Raw genomic sequence first — 11,482 nt, forward strand, 5'->3', positions numbered from 1 at the left:
CCACATCGATCCCTCGTCTCCTGTCTGTGGAGAGTTGGGCCCCTGAAAGGGAACAGCTGAGTGAACAGAGATTATACACATCTTCTCAGCCCCACACATGCAAACACACTCTCCCTTCTGCACTCCAACCTACCAGAGGAGAGGCGAGGGAAAGGGAGAGGGAGAGGGAGGGGGGATGGGAGGAGAGGAGAAGGGGGGTAAAGAGGAGATCGATGTGAGATGGTTGATTACCTAGCATGTCATCTCCAGATCTACCTGACTGGGCTGTCTGCTCAGCTGAAACACTCCTTACATGGGCCCTCACACAGGCTTGCACACACAGTCCACCTACACACACACACACACACAGACGCACACATACACGCTCACAATCCCTGCCTCACGACAATCAGCATTCAGACGTATTGGAGAAGTTGAGTTCCTGGGGTTTGAAATGAGAGTATTGATCCCCAGCTGTCCTGCTGTCCTCCTCCTCAAAGTCATCTCCAGGTCCATCTGTCCTCCTGCTCCTTCTCTTAGGCTGTGCTACCGAGGAAGACATGACCCAGGCTCTCGCCTGTCACCTCACGTCTTCTCCAATCAGGCTCTGTCTGACGAAGGGGGGTGGGGCCGTTCTATTCTAGGGACCTCTGCCCTGCTGCCTGCACGGCCAGGAATGTACCGGGGACTACAGTCAAAATGGTCGACAGTCGCGCTTTCTTGCAGCAAGCAATTGAGGACTACGTCCAAGATGGCGGACATCTTTTCCGCTACTTCGTGGCACATTACCTGCGTCGGTCGCCATTATTTGTTTTCCTTGAATGCTTCATTTGCGTCTCTCTGCCTCTCCCTCCCTCCCTCCCTCCCTCTCTCCCTCCCTCCCTCCCTCCCTCCCTCCCTCCCTCTCTCTCTCTCTCTCTCTCTCTCTCTCTCTCTCTCTCTCTCTCTCTCCCTCCCTCCCTCCCTCTCTCTCTCTCTCTCTCTCTCTCTCTCTGTTTCTCTGTCATAGTCTGGTGGTAAATGGTGCTCTAACAGAGCTGCTGGCAAATGGACTTTATTTCCATGCTCCTCTTTGAGTATCCATTGACAAGGTGCCTTAGGCGGAGAAGAGAGGAGATCGGCTCCTCTCCCCCTTGTCCTCCTCCTTCCACTGCACCTCTCTTCATGCTCCCCTAGTCTGCGCGTCTGGGTGGCAGGCAGCTTGTAAGATAATACATTTGGAGCTCCAGTGAGTTATTGATTGGGCTACTCTCCAGAAGGGTAATTTTTTTAGGGTAGAAGATTAGAGAGAAGCATTGCACATTCCAAGGTGAAGGGACTGTTTGCATTCTGATGGCTGTAAAGTGTCTCTGTTTAAGAGGAATGGAGGGATGGGGTGGAGGGCAGAGAGGGAGGGGAGCTGAAAGGAGAGGGGAGGCCCATGCTTTGACTCCTGATTGAGTCTACACTGCTCTATCCTCGCTACTGACAAGGCCATGCCGGGCCAAACCAGACCAGACCAGACCGGGCCAAACCAGATTATAATGTAATAGATTCCAATAGATTTGTCTTTGTTGCTTTTACCCTAGCCCTCATCAGATCACTTGATCACCGCTGTTCCATGCTTTTGTGCAATCACAGGGGTGTTGTTGATCTGTAATGGATTGCCCGAGGGGACATCGTCGGTCTAACTGTATCAGCACCAGACGGTTGGAGAGGACACAGTCAGGACAGACATCAATCAACCAGAAGAGGATGCATGATCTCATGGAAATGATAACGTTTTTTTATAAGAGCCACACTGTACAAGTACATTATCACGCCTCATCAGACCTGCATCATTAATCACTTTGGCATCTATTAATGTGCGTGCATCAGAGATGGAGGGTCTACATGGTGTGGGACTAACAGCAACAACATCGATGCCCTCGCAAGGTGACTCTACAGAACCTAGAACAACAAAGTGTTCTGGATAAGGAGTTCTAAAGGAATGATTCAGATAGACCTTTTGGAGAACCCAACATAGATCCCAAGGAACCCATAATGGGATATTAAAACCAATTTAGAACTTATAGGAACCGGTAGAACCCACAGTAAGGAGTGTAAGCCAGCCTCCACAGCACTGTCAGAGGGAGTTTTCTTTGCCAAGGCTGTGATCGATGCTTCAACACACTCAAAATCATTGAGCTCTCTGCCAACAAAGCTAATACTGGGAACACAATCTTTTCTATCCCTAGTCTCACACTATCTCTCTCTCTCCCGCTCCACTTCTCTCTCTTTCTCTCTTCTCACCCCAACACTCCGCCTTTCTCTTTCTCTTTCTTCTTCCTTCGAGCCACCTCGTTCTGTCCCTCTCTCTGGGAGAAAGCTAAATCTTTATCATAACAAATCAAGTTTCAGAGACACTGAAACACTTAGCAGGGCTTAATGGCTCTCCCAGCATCCTCCCTGTTCCCACGAACCCTGAAGTGGAGGGAATCCGACCACAACCACGACCATGAGTCTGGGTCGACGCTTGTGTGGTGCATGTGGGAACGCACTTTATATGTAAACAGCGTCTTACTATTATTAGCAGTGGTAGAAATAGTAGCATGAGTAGTAGTGGTAGCAGCAGTCCTAGTATGATCATGTGCATATTGATGTGCGGAAGACCCGGGCAGTCATTAGACCAAGAGCCTTGCCTCCTCTGACAGCAGGACCTGCTGCTCCGGCAGATTGATCCTGGCTGATCCAGGCTGCTGCCCCTCACTCTCAACATCTGCTCCCGACACACTCTGACTGCTCCGTCTGGGAGGTGATATCCTTCTCCGACAGGAAGCGCATCGCGGCGAACAGCTTTAATGGAGGCGGAGTAGACAGGAGAGGAAAGGAAGGAGACAAGAGGAGGAGAGGAGGCAGGGTGGTTTCATGGTGGGAGATTTGGGGGGATGAAACAGGAAGTGACAGCCTTGCGGTTGTGGATCTCCTTTGTCTGAGATGTGAGAAAGACTCTTTTGTGAAATCTCCAAGGACGCTCTGCCTGGCCGAATGGGAGCCCATCAGGCTCTGAGAAGGAGAGACCCGGGGTTGGAGCGCTGTTGTGACAGAGAGAGACCCCCGACAGCTGAGACGTGCCCCCCTTCACTCACTGGTCTCCCCGGAGAAGGCACATGACAGTGTAACCGCCCCGATCCCACACGTTTCCGTCAAGTTCAAGACCAGCGCGGTCGCGTTCCGTTTGAACATGTTTTCCGATGTTTATAAACACTCACATGTTTGGTTCTGTTGTTATGATGGATAGCTTGCTCTTGGTAAACACAGAGTGTAATGACGGTTGGATGTTTCCAACAGAACAATGGTAAACTGATGCAACAGCACACACATGGAACAGTACACCAGTATATTTTTTTAATGTTTTTTTTTATTTTTTATTTGGGCAATATTTGCTTTCTTTTTGACAGTGACGGTTTGAGAGTGACAGGAAAGCCTTGGGAGGGAGGGTGGGGATGACATACAGCAGAAGGCTCGGCCTGGAATTGAATCAGGGCCGCTGCTATAAGGCCTCAACCCAGGTGACACACACTCTACCTGGTGAGCCTCCACACCTGAATGCTCTTAACTCTCAATACCACACACCAGAGGAAGACCAGGGAGGGCAGGACCGAAAAGGAGCAGAAAAGGAGCAGACAAGGAGCAGACAAGGAGCAGACAAGGAGCAGAAAAGGAGCAGAAAAGGAGCAGAAAAAAGGAGGGTGGACAAGGGAAGGGTAGAGTAGCAGGGCCGGTTAGCGGTGTGTAGATGAGGATAGACCAGGATAGGATAGACCAGGGCAGGGTAGATCAGGATAGGACAGACCAGGATAGGATAGACCAGGGCAGGATAGATCAGGATACGACAGACCAGGATAGGATAGACCAGGGCATGATAGACCAGGATAGGATAGACCAGGGCAGGATAGATCAGGATAGGATAGACCAGGATAGGATAGACCAGGATAGGATAGACCAGGGCATGATAGACCAGGATAGGATAGACCAGGATAGGATAGACCAGGGCATGATAGACCAGGATAGGATAGACCAGGGCAGGATGGATCAGGATAGGGTAGAGGAGGGTAGACCAGGAGGGCAGACTGCCAGGAGAGCTCTCAGAGGCTGCAGGCTAAATATGTCTCCATGTGGTCAGGGTGGTTCACAGGGGGAGGTAGCGGGCGGAGGCAGGGGGGTGTGGATACACAGGGAGACAGGGGGGAGGTGGGGAGACACAGGGAGACAGGGGGGAGGTGGGGAGACACAGGGAGACAGGGGGGAGGTGGGGAGACACAGGGAGACAGGGGGGAGGTGGGGAGACACAGGGAGACAGGGGGGAGGTGGGGAGACACAGGGAGACAGGGGGGAGGTGGGGAGACACAGGGAGACAGGGGGGAGGTGGGGAGACACAGGGAGACAGGGGAGAGGTGGGGAGACACAGGGAGACAGGGGGGAGGTGGGGAGACACAGGGAGACAGGGGGGAGGTGGGGAGACACAGGGAGACAGGGGGGAGGTGGGGAGACACAGGGAGACAGGGGGGAGGTGGGGAGACACAGAAAGGAGGGCAAGGGGGCCAGATCGGAAGTGCATGAGAGAGCCATGTTCAGTCAGAGACTTAAAGAAACGACATCCTCTGATAAAATGCACACATGCAATCACACACACACATACACGCACAGCATTGCGATAGCGGGGAATGGTGAGGTAAGAGGCTGCTCCTCTGGGGTGAAATGCTGCTTTAACTAGATTTATACTACAAAGCTGTTGGGATTAGAGCGATGGCAGCCTTCCATTAGGAGAGGGAGAGAGGGAACACAGGGAATAAAGAGAGAGGGAGAGAGAGAACAGAGAGAAAGCCGAGAAACAGAAATAAAGAGAGATGAAGGGAGGGAGGGAAACAGAGAGAAACAGAGAGAGAAAGAGACAGAGTGAGAGAAGAGAGAAAACAGAGAGAGATGGAGCAGAGGGGAAAAACAGAGAGTACAGAGAACGAGGGTGCAGAGAGGGGGCTTAGAGAGAGAGAGAGAGAGAGAGAGAGAGAGAGAGAGAGAGAGGGCAAAGACAGAGCAGCGGAAGAGGGAAAAAGGGAAATAGAAAGCGGGAGAGAGAGAGAGAGAGAGAGAGAGAGAGAGGGGGAGAGAGAAGGAAAGGGAGAGAGAAGGAAAGGGAGAGAGAGAAAGGCGAAAAGAGAGGAAGAGAGAGTGCCCTAAAGAAGGGAGAAAGAGTAAGAAAGGGAGGGCAAGAGTGAGCTGGGGAGACAGAGGTGGGGGGTCCAGTGATCTGGAACAATACCGAGGAGGGATTAGACAGACAAGGCCTGCGAAGGAAGCAGTTTGGCCAAACCAATTAAGGCTCAACACCACCACAGTCCACAGAGCTCAGCTGCATTTACATAGTTACATTTAGTACGGGGGAGGTGGTGGACGAGGGGGAGGGGGGGGGGGGCTGTGGCTCAGTAAGGGCTGGGTGGTTGCCCTAGCTGGGGCTAGTGGTGTGATGATAGGGGGCGTGGCTCTCTCTTCTCTGTTGGGATTGTGGGCAAGCCTAATGAGTGGAGGGCCAAGGCCACATTAATAAACATTATGCTGAAACACGACTTCACTTAATTTGCCTGTTCCAGCTCATGACTCACAGACGGGGATGGTGTTCTGTAGGGCTGCTCTGTCTACAGGGCTGGTCCACCAGCAGGGCTAACAGGGCTGGTGTTCTGTAGGGCTGCTCTGCCTACAGGCTGGTCCACCAGCAGGGCTGGTCCACCAGCAGGGCTAACAGGGCTGGTGTTCGGTAGGGCTGTTCTGCCTACAGGGCTGGTCCACCAGCAGGGCTGGTCCACCAGCAGGGCTAACAGGGCTAGTGTTCGGTAGGGCTGTTCTGCCTACAGGGCTGGTCCACCAGCAGGGCTGGTGTTCTGTAGGGCTGTTCTGCCTACAGGGCTGGTCCACCAGCAGGGCTGGTGTTCTGTAGGGCTGTTCTGCCTACAGGGCTGGTCCACTAGCAGGGCTAACAGGGCTGGTAGGCTAACAGTGTCTGAAAGCCCAACATGAACCCGCACCAATCGGTGTGACGCTGTGAACAATATACAAATGAGGAGTCTGTGTGTGTGTGTGTGTGTGTGTGTGTGTCTGTCTGTGTGTGTGTGTGAGAGCAAGGACTAACCAGGAAAAGAAGAAAGAAGGAGAGAGCAAGAGGAAGAAGAGAGAGAAAGAGATGGAAGAGAGAGACGAGAAAAAAAACAAAAAACAGAACCCTTCATGTGTGACCACGGTGTCAGATCTAAGAAGAACATTTCCACTCTGCTCCAAGACAGAACTCTCCGGAAGGTGGACGGCTTAAATGTTAAATACGTATCTCCATGCATCGGCGATCTGATCGTTTTTGCTCTGTAGTGCTCAGCTTGTCCACCCGTCCACACCCAGGGCCAGACATCCCTCACAGAGACATAACACCTTCCCTGCAGTTAGTACTTAACCCTGGCAAGTCCTGTCAAACTAAGCCTTGTTTGATGAAAACCATGTGAACTTCTGTGTGGTTGAAGTCTCAATATTCATACAATTGGATCATGATAGGAGAATCTTCAAGTGGTGTACAACCATCCTGAAGAGAAAATCTATGACCGCTTAGATGTCTTCACCTCTGTTGAGATCTCTTGAGCTTCACATCAATACAGTGGTGCTCTTATCTGCAAGCAACGAACCTTGTCTCTGTGAGGCGATGATTGTGGGGGGGGACGCTTTGATGTCGGGGGGTTTGGATTCTACCAGTCTCGTTAGGATGAAAGTACACAGAGACACTGTGTACCAGGTGTACTCTTTATCTGCTCATGGAGCACCTAGCGCGCTTTGTGATTAATTCATTTAGCCTGAGCTTTTATCAAAAGAGACGGACATGAGGGTTTTGGAATTAAAGGTGGCGGTGGGGAGGGAGAGGGAGGGAGGGAGGGAGGGAGGGAGAGAGGGAGGGAGAGAGGGAGGGAGGGAGGGAGGGAGGGAGAGAGGGAGGGAGGGAGGGAGGGAGGGAGGGAGGGAGGGAGGGAGGGAGGGAGGGAGAGAGGGAGGGAGGGAGGGGGGAGGAGGGGTGCCACCCTCTACCCAGGCTGCCCAGCTCTCCTCTCAGTCCCCAGCCTCCCCCAGTCCCCAGCCTCCCCCAGTCCCCAGCCTCCCCCAGTCCCCAGCCTCCCCCAGTCCCCAGCCTCCCCGCTCCCAGTCAGCCCTCAGCACCAGATGTGGCTTTAGAGAAAATGTGTTTTTAATCACCGTCCCTCCAGGAGAGATATCGTAACTTCAGAATGATCTCTCTCTCACTCTCTCGTTTTCCTCCCACCTCCCATTCAACTGCTAGATGGTCATGTTGTCTGTCATCCTCAAACTGGGCTGTCAGTCTCAGTAGAGAGCAGTACTCCATCTCCCAGGGTTCCTAAGCTGGCCTGATGGAGGGGGTTACTGTACCCAATGCTTCTGTTGGTAGCCCCGTCGGCTTCATGAAATTATGAAATGTGTAGAGGACCAGGGCGCGGAACGGGAGAGAGGAGGAGACTGCTCTCATTGCTACGCTGTGGTCAATTCAACCAACATATCACTGAGAGAGAGAGAGAGAGAGAGAGAGGGAGAGAGAGGAGAGAGAGAGAGAGAGAGAGAGAGAGAGAGAGAGAGCAGACAGAAAAAGACTACTCAAGTTGTTGTTCTTCTCCGTCTGTTGAAGCATGGAAGCAATGTTCTTTTCTACTGCTGAAGAGGTGTCTGCTGGGAAATAATGACCCTCTTCAACACAGAGACCTTGATCAGCAGAGACACGCACACACACATGCACACATCACACACACACGTGCACACATCACACACAGACACACACAATCACACTCTCACTCACACGCGGACACAAAAGCACACATGCAATACCTAAACACGACCCTCGAAAACCCACACACACACACATGCACACATCACACACACACGTGCACACACCACACACAGACACACACAATCACACTCTCACTCACACGCGGACACAAAAGCACACATGCAATACCTAAACACGACCCTCGAAAACCCACACACAAACTCTCACAGAGATACACACACACACACGCGCACACACAAACCCTTGCAGGGAAACACACACACATTCATACATACCTCAGCTGGCAGATTGAAGACACAATCTCTCCATGGTCACGGTGCATCTCCAGTCATTCTCCTCACAGTCAGACCTCTGTCTCTTCCACACACCAGGCTGGTACTCACACCTTCTACCAGCCACCCCTGCACACGACCTGCAGCACAGTCTGTCTTACTGCACACCTGGCTCACTGCTCACTGTCTCACAACACGGCGCTCACTACACACCTGTCTCACCTCACACCTGTTTCACTACCACCTGTCTTACTACATATATGTCTGTATACACACTTGTCTCACAATACACACATCTCACTGCACACCTGTCTCACTACTCACCTGTCTCACTGCCCACTGTCTCACAACACGGATCGCACGACACACCTGTCTCACTGCTCACTGTCTCACAACACGGTGCTCACTACACACCTGTCTCACTGCCAACTGTCTCACAACACAGCTCTCACTACACACCTGTCTCACTGCCAACTGTCTCACAACACAGCTCTCACTACACATCTGTCTCACCTCACACCTGTTTCACTACCACCTGTCTTACTACATATCTGTCTGTATACACACCTGTCTCGCAATACACACATCTCACTGCACACCTGTCTCACTACTCACCTGTCTCACTACCTTCTGTCTCACAATACACACATCTCACTGCACACCTGTCTCACTGCACACCTGTCTCACTACTCACCTGTCTAACTACCTTCTGTCTCACAATACACACATCTCACTACTCACCTGTCTCACTACCTTCTGTCTCACGACCCACGTCTCACTGCACACCTGTCTGACTGCACAACTGTTTTCGCAATACACCTGCCTCTCTGCCATCTGTCTTACTGCAAACACGTGCAGCTGCCCTTCCTGGTCTCCAGCCTGCCTAGAAGCTAATAATATCTCATCTGGGTGCTTTGTGTTTCATTGAGGATAAAATGGCAGTGTTGAGGCCTGATTAAACCCCTTTCATCTGCCAGGGGTGTGTGAGTGTTGCCACCCTCCTGGGCCAGTCCTCAGAACAAGGCCTTGTTATCCAGATCACAGGAGCACGGCTCCCTCTTTGACTACATCAGATTATCTAAAGAGCTCCCTGTCAAACAGCAGTGCTACCTGTCGACGTGTTTACACGTCGCCGTTAATCGGCAGGACCCGGTCGGTCGTGTGGACGCGCACGCGCATGGGGCGACCGTGCGAATGGACACGCGCGAGACCGCAACACACAAACCCGCAAACCTAAATGCAACGCAGCCCATGAGTTTGCAGGTAATGCACGCGCACACACACAGTTGCCCACGCACACACACACACCCACCCACCCACACATACTGCACACACCACAGAGGGCGTTCAACCCTATCAGGTTCAGTCTTCCTTTAATAAACTCCAGCGTGACCTTTAACTCTGTTCCTTTGGCTATGCTCTAAGCACTGATCCCAGAGCAGCTGGAGATCCCAGTCCCTCAGGGCAGATGGGAAGGCTTGCTCACACGACGGGTCTCAGGTCGGCTCCAGCAGCTGTAAAGAAGAGCCCTCTAAGTGTGTCTTCTAAGGCACTTGTCACGTCTCTAAGTGTTACTTACACTCTGGCGGAATAATGTATCACCTCCCTGCCTCCCCTCCCCACCACACTGACAAGGCTGCAGGCAGGAGACAGATAGGTTGTAATACAATCCGTCTAGCACCTTCACTCTCTCCTCACCCCTCCTCACCTCCCCTCTATCCCCTCTCCCCCCTCCCCTCCCCCACTCGCCTTCCTTCCTTCCTTCCTCCCTCTCCTCCCATCTCCCCCGCCAGCCCCTCTCCTCCCCCTCTCCTCCCCTCTCATCAAACCGCCGCTCAACTTCACTGGAAGTCTCTTAACGTTTAGAGTTGTCCACGCGGTTAAACACACACTCATGCACACACACACACACACCAACAGACACCAACAGACACACACCCACACACAAAGGAGGAGAAGAGGTAATATGAAGCAGCCAGTCACCAGAGGGGTCCGTCGAATGGAAGAACGCCGCAGTCAGCCCCTCCCTGGGAACTCTGGACCAGAATCTGCTACTCCCTTACTCTCCACCCCCCCCCACCCCGCTACCGCCCGCCCTCCCATGGGGTCCCTGGATCAGAACCCGTCCACCTCGGGGAGTCCTCGCCTGCTTGCCGCTTGTTTTCTCTGACCTACTATGGGGGATCACATGTTGGCTGTTTCATCCGCTGCCTGCCTCCCAGAGAGAAGGGGCAGGAGAGAGGGGGAGGGGAGGAGGAGTGGAGGAAGAGCAAGGGAGAGGGAGAGAGGGAGGAGGGAGAGGCCAGGGATCAATGGGAGGTCTGTCCTACACTGATGTGTCGGCATTTCCTCTGCCTCACACAATAAGGCCTTCTGAAGGAGAGAGGTGGAGAGAGAGAAGATGAGAAAAAGAGAGGGAGAGCGAGCCACGCAGGGAGGGGGCGGGGAGATGGGGGGGGGGGAAGCGGGGAAGACAGAAAGCGAGATAAAGGGAGCGATAAGGAAAAGAGAGAGAGACCAGCTGTGGGAGCCTCCTCTCTTTCCTCAGTCCTCCGATCATTCAGACTCCCCTGACAGGAACGAGCGGAAGACAAGCCTGCCAAAATAGCTCCAGTGATGCCTCATCAGTAATGCAGTGCACTGAAGGTTTTCACAGTTTGATTATTCCTCCAGCCGCTGTACTGTAATGAGGTGGGAGGTTAAGACTAACTCACACACTGGAGTGTGATGTCTGGAGACCTGGAGCTCCAATGTACACACTCTTGTTACCATGCCAACAATTGGGTGTACCTGTGGCTTTAACCCTAACCACTGAGGTCAAACCAGTCTATGACCCTAACCTTAACCACTGAGGTCAAACCAGTCTATGACCCTAACCCTAACCACTGAGTTGAATGAAGTCTAGTTACTGATGGCTTGTATGGTACACTGTTGTACATCACTATATAATATAACATGGTGAAGACTGGGTTGTTTATTTACTCTGGTAGGTATAGATACGGCTGGGACCATTTACAAAAATATTATCTTTCGCTCTCTCGCACTCACTTTTGGTCATGCTTTTCTCTCTCCCTATCTCTGCTTACATCCCCTCTAATTCCATCCATCAGCCTTGCCTCTGTCCATCCTCTTCCCTCCCCTACCTCCCTCTCTCTCCATCCTCTTTCTCCACTCCCCACCTCCCTCCCTCTCTCTCCATCCTCTTTCCTCCACTCCACACCTCCCTCCCTCCCTCTCTCTCCATCCTCTTTCCTCCACTCCCCACCTCCCTCCCTCCCTCTCTCTCCATCCTCTTCTCCTCCACTCCCCACCTCCCTCCCTCTCTCTCCATCCATCTCTCCCTCTCTTCCTCCTTGGTGTCAGGTTCCCCTCCCCCTCTCCCCCC

This window comes from Osmerus eperlanus, chromosome 14, assembly GCF_963692335.1.
Source record: "Osmerus eperlanus chromosome 14, fOsmEpe2.1, whole genome shotgun sequence".
Taxonomy (NCBI): domain Eukaryota; kingdom Metazoa; phylum Chordata; class Actinopteri; order Osmeriformes; family Osmeridae; genus Osmerus; species Osmerus eperlanus.